The following is an 11424-nucleotide window of genomic DNA, read 5'->3' as shown; positions in this document are numbered from 1 at the left end:
TAATGAGCCCCTTTTAATAATCTGTATTTTATCTAATCTAAGCCCCATGGATTTTTTTTTGCATTTTCACACCTCTGAGATTGTAATATATCTTACAATGATTTCTTACAATTATGAATGACAGCTTTTTCCCCTCCTCAATACTCCATAAAATAATAGCACATTCTCCCATCAGTGGCGTATTTGGTTATGTTAGGTTATGCTGCAATGGCAAATCAGAAAATCTCAGGACTTAAAGCAACAAATATTTCTACTCCTTGCTCACAAAAGTCTCCTGAAGATCTGTGTGACTCTCCAGAGCAACTGTCCTCTGTGTGAGGGCTTGGCATCGCACCTCCATGCCACCATGTGCTTCCACAGCCATTGCTCTAGAAGAAGATGGAACCCTGCAGGATCTCTCACCAGCAGTTAAATGCTCCAGCCTGGCAGGGTCATATGTCACTTCTGCCTCCAATCCATTGACTAGAGTTAATCATATGATTCTGCCCAGCTGCTAGGGAAGCTGGGAAATTTAATTCTCCCATGTTCCCCACAGGAGAGGAGAACTGGATATGGGGGAGCATTTAACATATACCGCAAGACGTCTTCATTGAATGAAATATGGTCATTAGGATCAATTAATGTAAATATCAGGGATCTTTTTTATTCAAAACCAATGAGCAGCAATGGGCCTGTGATTTGTTATATGCCACCTAAAACATACTTTCAAAGTTCATGCTCATGTTTAACTTCAGAGAACGGAAATTCAAAATCAATTTCAAAAAGAACATTATGAAACAGCTTAATTATAATGCAGGGGCTTTAGCCAGGGGTCTACAGGTGAGCTTCCAGAGCTTTGGAAACTCCTAAAATCATATACAAAACATTCAGTTCATTTTTTTCTAGGGAATGGGCACATGTGTCATCATATTCTCACTTAGGATTCATGACTTATTCATTCATTTATTCAACAACTATGTATATTGAGGCCCTGCCATATTCCAGGCACTGTTCTGGGTGCTTTGGATCTAGCAGCAAACACAACAGATAAGTTTTCAAATTTCAGAAAGCTTATAGCCTGGAGAGGGGACAATAAGCAAGCAAACAAGCAATAGAGAAGGTAATTTTAGATACAGAGAGATGACAAAAGAACAATGTGATAGAGAAACTGGAGTAGGCTACAAGGGTCGGAGGTCTGCTTTAAAGATCATAAAAGATCCTTATGAAAATCAGAAATTTCACTTCAAATGGGAAGGATGAGAAGGAACTGTCCATGCAAAGATCTGGGAATCCTGGAGAAAAGTGTTCTGGTCAGAATTTTTTTTAAAAGATTTATTTATTTATTTGAGAGAGAGAGAGTGTGTGTGAGCACATGAGCGGGGGTGGGGAGGGGGCAAGTAGAGGGAGAGGCAGAGAGAGAATCTCCAGCAGAATCCCCACTGAGTGCAGAGCCGGCCAGCCCCAGGGCTCCGTGAGCTGGATCATGACCCTGAGATTATGACCTGAACCAAAACCAAGAGTTGGTAGCTCAACTGACTGAGCCACCCAGGCGTCCCTCTAGTCAGAATTTTAAAGGAGCTAAAGAATGGATGTGCTGAGCATGTTTGAGAAATGGAAAGGTATCCGTAGTGTAGAGAACAAAAAGAGCAGCAAGAGAAGCAGGGAAAGATGAATGCAGAGCCAGATTGTATGGGACCTGTAGACCATCGTAAGGGATCAAAATCTTATTTTAAAAGCAATGTGGACCTTTTCCAGCCGCGCTCGGCAGCAGACGGCCATGGGCCGCGTCATCCGTGGACAGAGAAAGGGCGCCAGTTCGGTGTTCCGCGCGCACGTGAAGCACCGCAAGGGCGCCGCGCGTCTGTGCAAGGTGGACTTGGCGGAGCCGCACGGCTACATCAAGGGCATCGTGAAGGACATCATCCACGACCCGGGCCGCGGTGCACCCCTTGCCAAGGTCGTCTTCCGGGATCCGTACAGGTTTAAGAAGCGGACAGAGCTGTTGATCGCCGCCGAGGGCATCCACAGCGGCCAGCTCAACATAGGCGATGTGCTCGCGGTGGGCACTACGCCTGAGGGCACTATCGTGTGCTGTCTGGAAGAGAAGCCTGGTGACCAGGGCAAGTTGGCTCGAGCCTCTGGAAACCATGCCACGGTCATCTCCCACAACCCAGAGACCAAGAAGACCCGAGTGAAGCCGCCCTCAGGCTCAAAGAAGGTCATTTCTTCAGCCAACAGAGCTGTGGTCGTGTGGTGACTGGAGGTGGCCGCATTGACCAGCCCATTCTGAAGGCTGGCCGGGCCTACCACAAGTATAAGGCAAAGAGGAATTGCTGGCCACGTGTGCGGGGTGTGGCCGTAAACCCTGTGGAGCTTCCTTTTGGAGGTGGCAACCACCAGCACATGGGCAAACCTTCTGCTATCCGCGGAGATGCCCCTGCTGGCCACAAAGTGGGTCTTACTGCTGCCGGCCGGACCGGGCGTCTCCGCACAGCCAAGCCTGTGCGGGAGAAGGAGAACTTGGGCTGAGGGGCTCAATAAAGTCTGTCCTGTCACTAAAAAAAAAAAAAAAAAAAAAAAAAAAAAGCAATGTGGACAGATGCGCAGGGTCAAGAAACCTTCCTTTGCATGGGGAGGCCTGAGTTTCTTCCTGGCTCCGTTATTCGTATATAGGGGTCATCTGGCCATCATTAGCTCTGCCATTAAACACCAGGTTAACACAGCCAGGCACACCCCTGAGTGGGGATCCCCTTCCTCCTTGCTGTTCCAAGAACATTCTTGTCCTCTTTGCCATGGTGTCAAAGTGAAGACCATGACTTTCCCAGAAAAATGAGGGTCTTTTTTCAGTCACAGGTGTATAAGAAGTTCCTCAGGTAGTAGCTTCAAACAGACTCAGGGTTCTTTGCAGGACAATAAGGGGCTTCATTTCTTTAGTGAGGGCTTGAGCAAGTGATTTTACCTTAGTCTTCATTTCCTCATATGTGAAGTGAGAATAGTAAGTTACATTTTGGAGTACTGTTGTTGTGACCACATATTATCTATTAAAGTGAACTAAAAATAAAACTGCACAAGTTTCTCTGGACAAATATGTATTATCTGCTCTTTTGAGAATCATTATTGTTTTACAATAGCCTTAGGTTTATATGTACAGACGAACAGAGATATGTGACAATTTAAGGAAACCTGACACATGAGGAATAATCACCTACATAATAGCAGTGTTCTTCATTTTCAGTATGATGTACACCCGTGTCCATTTTTTTTAAGATTTTATTTATTTATTTATTTGACAGACAGAGGCACAGCAAGAGAGGGAACACAAGCAGGGGGAGTGGGAGAGGGAGAAGCAGGCTTCCCGCCGAGCAGGGAGCCCGATGCGGGGCCCGATCCCAGGACCCCGGGATCATGACCTGAGCCAAAGGCAGAAGCTAACGACTGAGCCACCCAGGCGCCCCTCACCCGTGTCCCTTTTAATAGTAATTTGCTAGAATATTATAATTTTAATTTATAAAAATGAGATTTTTATATACACTTTCAAGAACATTTCAACAGTACCCATTGGGGCAAGCATATCACTACCTACCAATTCAAGGAAAAGATTAATTTGAGTTATAATTTTTAATTTGTATCCACTGAATTAAAATGAGATCAAAGCCCAGTATTTATTTACTCCAAGCATCTCTATGCTCAAAAAAAAAAATGTTAAGCTCCACTATCAATGTGTATGTCTGAATATAACAGCTTTATGTGTAGTAAGCCAGTGGAAATAAATGAAGACCACCCAAAGGAAAACAAGCAAAGCCTGTCTATCTAGGGCAAGAAGTCAGCCACCATCACCTGCATTTGGCAGAGACTCAAAGGCAGGCATGTGGGTGGGAGAGCTTTATAGTGGAAAATGAAAGGCTTCAGGTATATTCTGATTGAAGGCTTTTGGCATGGAGAAACTGAAGGCTAACCAGAAGGTGGGGACCAACTAGAAGCAGGACATCCTATATGATTAATTTGGGGAGCATATTTGGCTTTCTCTAGTTGGTCTCAAGTTGGAAAGGGGAAGTATTGTAAGGAATTGGAGAGCTGGGGGTCATTGTCCAAGTCCCAACCATTCTGGGCCGATGGTGGCAGAGGTGATTTGGCTTCTCTGGTTTGTTGCTTCCAGTGTGATGGGTCAGAGTTCTATTGCCATGTGGCCTTGCCATTGTACATTTGTACAGTCAGTCTCTCAAATTGAAGCCTGGCAACTAAGAAGAAACTAGCTCAAGGTTTAAGGCAGCTTCCATTTGTGGTGAGATAATATTTTGATGTATTAAGAAGTGCTTTGTTTTGTTTATACTTGCTACTTCCTTTCTATCCAATGCACTTATTCATTCATTTGGCATCCATTGTTTCAGAGTAAGGATGCTATGAGATAAATTCACCAAAAAATATGAGTTAGTTATCCATGACTTTTGAGACTTAAAATGGAATTGTGAAATTCAAGGCAGAAAAAGAGAGTTTGAGAGAAAACTTTTTCCGAGTTTCAAAAGTCTAGATTTTGAGTGTCAAGACCCAATGACCTGAAGGATTTAGATTAAAAGTTTACACCATAAAAAGTAGCTTTAGAAAAAAAAATTGACAAGCCAAGGAAGTTTTTCCAAAACAGAAAGAGATCACAATTCTGTGTGGTTGGGATAAAGAAGGAGCAAAGACGCTTAGATGATGGAAGAAACCTTACTGTAGATTCCCAACCAGGTCCCAGTGCCCTGGGGAATGGGAGAAACTGGAACACTTGCTAGGTTTGGGGGAATATGAAGGCAGAGGGCTGAAAGCAGAGATGACTCGTGTCTCCCTCCCTTCAAGGCAGAGCCTGAAACAGCAGCAAGCCTTATAGAACAAATCAGCCCAACACAGAGCAGGTAAGTGCAGTGGGGATAGGCACAGTGGAATGAAGAAGCCTGAGCAGAAGGTCCTGGGGTAGCCATAAATACTCTCCACTCGCCATAATGTATGTGTTTCACATGAGGCTGAGAATGGAGCAGGTGTGACTCCGAGAGACTGCAGAATCAGAGTAGTCCTGCACCCAAAATGTTGGATGAGAGACTCCATGAAGACTTCCTTCTCAGAGGATGCCATCTGGAGAGGTGACTATGTCCGAGGAGTAAATGCCACCCACCCCACCGCCACCTGCCATGCAGATGCTAGCCCAGTGAGAAAAGTCCAGGGGGTGGGCACAAGAGAAGACCAAATCATTTTAGATTATCTGGAGGTTTTCTGCCTCCTAGCACAGTAGTTGTTGTATGAAACAGAGACTGAGTTCAGTTATATGGAAGTAAAGAAATTTACAAGCAAAAATACCTGGGGTTTTTACATTGATACTTACAATTCACATAGGTATTTATTCTGTAACTCAAATTTGCTTTTAAGCAATTTCTACAAATGGAGTTTTCTGACTCCTGGAGTAAATTTGTGGCATTATCTGCCCAATTATTTAACATCTAAATAGTATTGTCCAAACAAAAATAGTTTCTTTGGGGTTATGGCCTTAATATCATAATAAGACCAACTTAAAAAATTTAAGGACATTTTTTTTAAAGATTTATTTATTTATTTATTTGAGAGAAAGAGAGAGAGCACAGAGGGAGAGGGAGAAGCAGACTCCCCTGCTGAGCAGGGAGCCTGATGCGGGACTCGATCCCAGGACCCTGAGATCATGACCTGAGCTGAAGGCAGGCACTTAACCGACTGAGCCCCCCAGGTGCCTCAAAACTTAAGAACATTTTCAATAGTTAGTCAAAATTCTGGTACATATAAAACCTAACTTGGCATCCGAGTTATATTGAATTGTCATTGCCTTCCTCAATGATACCCACTGATGGAATCAGAACTCTATATTTGAATAATATAGATAATAACATAGACTTATAATACTATATTTCCTTTAGACAAATAATCAAATGCCCTTAAACTTATTAGACCTCTGACAGTCCTGTTGAGTGATATCATCAACTATTGTGTGGTGGATTCCTGCTACGAGCCAAGTATTTTGCAAACAATATGTCATTTGTCTCTCCTAACCATGGTTGAGAGTATAACTGTCCCCATTTCACATCTTAGGAGAGTGAGGGTGAGCACAGGGTCACACTAGGAAGTGGCCAATCAAGGATAAAAGTCTACGATCCACCGATGCCAGGTCAAGTGAGGTATGCTTTCACCTACACTGCGCTCTGCTCCTCTCTGCTCAGCCCTTTTACCCCCTTTTCTTGGGAAAATAGAGCGTGAAGCTAGGTAAATTTTAATTTCATCTTTATTTTAATTTATACATGGCTGTCATAAAAATTAAAACAGCTATACCAAAACACTCAACCTTTCAGAAATAGCATACTGCATTTTAATATTCTCGAACCAAATATGGTATTCAGTAAATGGTTACACAGGATTGATATCTGTGTTTTGACCCACCTCCTTTGAGAAACATTACATGTAGTAAAAAACATTTTTCTTTCACAGAAAATTTGTCTCCAATGTGTTGTTTGGCCATAAGTCGTCTCTTTATTACATCCCAGAGGGAGGAAGTTGAATGGGAAAGATTCCTCAGTTTAACTATGAGAGGACATTATACATTTCAGTGGAAGAAAAAAAAATTCATCGAAAGCGAAGTCCATAAATTAAGGATTCCATAGTAGGTCTTGGGATATAGGCTGTGTGTGTGTGTGTTTTAAGTAAGTCCGTTAAAGCTACTAAATTTGTATGCCACATGCTAAGAAGGACTGTGTCTTTGACGCCATTTTGCCCTTTCCATGTAAAGTCGGTGGGTCTTTCGTGCAGCTGATCTCCTTTTGAAAGCATCGAAGTGAGGGCGAGCTGGCAGGGACAGACAGAAGAGAGAAGATCCAGGTACAGTGATTGCAAGCTGTACTCCCCAAGAAAGTCCCAGGATGTGCAGGCTGGGCAGGCACTGAAGTCCTAAACTGGAAAACAAAGCAAAACAAAACAAAAACCCAGCATAGGAAAAAATGAAGTGCATTACTGAACACAGAGTGCGCACTGGGGTGTTCTTTTTATGTGGTGAGCAGTAGAGTTTTGTGGCCTGAACACATGGACAATTGCTTAGAATTTAGTAATACAAAAGCTACTATTTATTGAATGCTTCTTTATTCACTAGGGACTGTGCAAAATACTTTACAGAGATTATTGTGTTCAGTCCTCACACAGTTGACAACAATATTTGGGTTGGGTCCTGTTTTACAGATGAGGAAATGGAGGGCCAATGGGACTGAGTAGGCCAGCAGTCTGACTCCAGAGTCTAGAACTCTCTCTGCCTTGAAACACCAATGGTACTGGCGAGGATTCTTGCTTTCAAGGAATGAAAATGAACTCTGTCTAAAGAAAAAAAGAATATTGGGGAAAAGGGGATTCATAGAGCCCAAGTGGCTGGGAGAACAGGCTGGGAAAACCGGCAGGAGCCCAAGGCCTTAGGAGGCCAGGTCATAGGAAGACTATTTAAGACCCCACCATCTCTGCCTCTGCCAGGAGCTGCCCCAGAGGTTCTTCTTTCATCTTGGGGTGCACAGGCCTGGGTGTGAGGGTCTACTGCCAGGTATTGAGGTGCCTGCTTCATAATCCAGGGTGTGGGGAGACTGAGATTCAAACTCTTTGGCTTCCACAGGAAGATAAGGTCCTATATCCCAACATCACATTCTGTGAATTTCCCCAAACCTAAGGAGGGATGAATTTTGACAGCCAAAGGAATGTTACAGTGTCCTTCCAGACTACCCACTGTAGCCACTTTGTAGCAAATCATTCCATTAGGAAAGTAAATGTAGGTCTGTTAAAATAATTTTGAAAGGTCAGCCATAGGTGAAATTGTGCAGACATTAAATATTGCAAATCAAAACCTGACTGACCTAGAAATTCATTCTAATAGATTTATTTGCAATCTCTAAATGCAAACTTTGAAAAGACAAATTTGGTAACCCATATGCTAAACATCAATTAATTAGAATGTTTAGGGAATGGAATGTTCTTATTCATTTCAATTTCTAACTAAATGTGATTAAGCCTCTAAAAAGTCCCACAAACTTTTATATTTCAGACCTTGTCACTGGAATTCTTAATAAAGTATTTGGATTGTGAAGATTTTGCAATGCCTTGGAATTATTAATGCAACCAGGTATGGTTGTAAAGTACAATGGGTATAGACTGTGCTAAATGTGTACAGCTCTCAGGATTGATGTTCCATGTACATTTCATCAACCAAACTTCTGATGCCAGTTTACCTTTTGTTTTCTCCATTGCCTAAGTTGGGTAAAGAGGAGGAAATAAATTCCGTCCATGTAAACATTTTCTTTGGAGCCCACTAAGGGCACACACACTACTAGGCACTGTGAGCATAAACATAAATGATAAAGGGTTTTTTTGTGTTTTTTTATTGTTGTTGTTGTTAAAGATTTTATTTATTTATTTGACAGAGAGAGACAGCAAGAGAAGCAACAAAAGCAGGGGGAGTGGGAGACGGAGAAGCAGGCTCCCCACCGAACAGGGAGCCCGATGCGGGGCTTGATCCCAGGACTCCAGGATCATGACCTGAACCAAAGGCAGATGCTTAACGACTGAGCTACCCAGGCGCCCCGATAAAGGGGTTTTAAAAGTGAGACAGGAATTAAGAAAAAGGGACAATGAATTCCGGGTGAGGGAGACAGAGATGGCAACCATCTGAGTTGGGCCTTGAATGATGACCAGCAGGATGTTGTCAGGTGAGGATGGGAGGAAGAGCAGCATGCTAGACAGAAAGAACAATATGAAGCAAGTTGTCAAGATGTGAAAATGAGGGGAGAGGTAAGGGAAGAGTGTATAATTTGGTGTGCCTAGGATGAGTGTGTTAAAGGGAGCTATGAGGTCAGTCCAAAGGGAGGATAGGACCAGATTGTCAATGGCCTCAAATACCATCCTAAAGGAGTGTGGACTTCTTTCTGAGAATCCTAGGAAGCTGCAGAGTCTTTTTTAATATGGAGGTGCTAAGATCATAAAAGTGGGATAGGAAGGTCATCTGGATAACAGGTTAAAGGCAGAAGGAGAGACCAGAGGTAGGAGATTACATAGGATGTATTTTCAGGAGTTCAAGATTAAATAAATGATTTTTGAGGTTGGTGCAGTAGTGGTTGGGAGAAATTCTTTCAAAGAGTTACCTTAGAAACAAGGTGCCTGGGTGGCTCAGTCATTAAGCGTCTGCCTTCGGCTCAGGTCATGATCCCAGGGTCCTGGGATCGAGCCCCACATGGAGCTCCCCCTGCTCTTCAGGGAGTCTGCTTCTCCCTCTGCCTCTGTCTGCCGCTCCCCCTGCTTGTGCTCTCTCTCTCTCTGTCAAATAAATAAATAAAATGTAAAAAAAAAAAAAAAAAAAAGAATTACCTTAGAAACAGAGTCCATAAGAATTAGTACCTGATGAAACAAGAGGAAGGTGTGTATGTGTGAAGAAATGAGTATTTGGATAACAGAGCCCATGGCATAATAACTATCTTTTCAGCAAAACAACAACAAAAATAATAATTACACTTCTAATTAGCTCATTGAGTAAGTGGAACAGTAGATTCCAGTTTTGATTTATCATCTCCCCATCCTAGACCTGTTGAAGTAGATGGTCTAGAGGTGAAGACCAGTAATTCATATTTTTAAAGCACTTCAGGGATTCAGATGATCAGTCATTTTGGGAAAGTGCCGTGGTTGAAGATGTGAAAGGGAAGTGACACCCAATAACATTAGATCCAACAATATCTTATCACATCCTGTCCGCTCAACCTCTGAAACGTATCCTGAATCTCACCACCTCCCTCTAATTCCACTGCCCCCATCCTAATCTCAGGCCCATTTATCAGTTGCCAAAACCAAGTAATCGCCACCTACTTGAGCTCCCTGCTTCCACTCTTGTCCCCGTGTAATCCATTCTCTACACAACAACCAAACCAATTCTTTAAAAATGTAAAACAGATTTTGCTTAAAAAGTTCCAGTGATTTCCTATCATACTGTGATGGTTTTAAATATGTCCATAAATTCTTTGATGCTTCTCCCTTGAAAAATAAAGCCAGATTCTCCTTCCCTTGATTATGTGCTATACTTAGTGACTTGCTTCTAAGAAATAGAATGTGGCAAAGTGATGGTGTACGATGTCCAAGATTAGAACATAAAAGGCATTGTGGTTTCCTTCTTGCTCTCTTTTCTTGGATCACTTGCTTGGGGGAAGCCAACTACTATGTCATGATGACATTCAAGCAATCCTGTGGAGAGGTCCATATGGAAAAGAACGGAAGCCCCCTGCCAACAGCCAGCAAGGAACTGAGGCTTTCTGCCAGTAGCCATGTAAATGAGCCATCTTGGGAGCAGATCCTCCAGCCTCAGTCAAGCCTTCAGGTTACTGTAGCCCTAGTCAATGTCCGGACTCCAGTTACCTGAAAGACCATGAGCCAGAACCACCCAGTTATGTGGCATCCAGATTCCTAACTCACAGAAGCTATGAGATAATAGATGTTGGTTTGAAACTTCTACATTTTGGGAAAAATCTGTAAAGCAACAATAGATATCTAATACACATATTTATAATATAATCCAAATTCTTCGCTATGGCCGTCAAGCCCCTACATACTCGGGATTCTGCCTATATTACTAACTTTATCTACCATTCATTTTGTAGAAAAGACTATTAGTGGTCCCTTAACAACTATCTGTCTCTCTCTCTCTCTTTTTTTGAAATAAAGTCACCAGGGGCGCCTGGGTGGTGCAGTCAGTTAAGTATCTGACTCTGGGTTTTGGCTCAGGTCATGATCTCAGGGTCATGAGATGGATCCCTGTGTCAGGCCCCATGCTCAGCGGGGAGTCTGCTTGAGATTCTCTCTCTCCCTCTCCCTCTGCCCCTCCCGCTCATGCTCTCTCTCTCTATCTCTCTCTAAAATGAATAAATAAATAAATCTTAAAAAAAAAAAGAAATAGAGTCACCACAGTTTATTCAGTTACATGAATTCAAGCTAATAACCACATCTCCTGGCCTCCCTTAAGCTAGATATGGCACATGGCAAATCCTGGCCTGGGATGTAAGCAGATTTGGCATGTGCAACTTCCTGCTGACTGGATATTAGTATGATGGTAAAAGGGTAGAAGCTGGACTAGCCATCTCAAACCCAAGATGGAATCACACAGTGAGCATGGCAAAGCAACAAGACAGAAAGGACCTAGACCCCCAATACTATCAAGCCAGAGCTGTCTGTCTGATCTTTTACATGAACAAGACATAGGCTGTATCTTGTATTTAAGTGATTGTATTTTTCGCTCTTTATTACAACAGTCTAACCTATATCCTAACTGAAACTCAGCTCCTTGTTCACCACCTTCTAGCCATATTGATCCTCTATCTTCTTTTCTGCTACTCTGAGGTCTTTATTCTTGCTATTCCTTTTGCTCAGAATGCTTTTCCACCAGAG

The 11424-nt window shown here is 42.7% G+C and overlaps 1 pseudogene; it reads left to right on the top strand.

Annotated features, from left to right (window-relative positions):
- Positions 1-1725: 1725 nt before the first annotated feature.
- Positions 1726-2894, top strand: LOC102736484 (large ribosomal subunit protein uL2 pseudogene; annotated as a pseudogene).
- The last annotated feature ends 8530 nt before the right edge of the window (positions 2895-11424 follow it).

This window comes from Leptonychotes weddellii, chromosome 8 (assembly GCF_054177405.1).
Source record: "Leptonychotes weddellii isolate Sample4059 chromosome 8, ASM5417740v2, whole genome shotgun sequence".
NCBI classification, from domain to species: Eukaryota; Metazoa; Chordata; class Mammalia; order Carnivora; family Phocidae; genus Leptonychotes; species Leptonychotes weddellii.
Note: the sequence above shows the minus strand (reverse complement) of the source record. Positions and strands in the feature narration are given on the sequence as shown.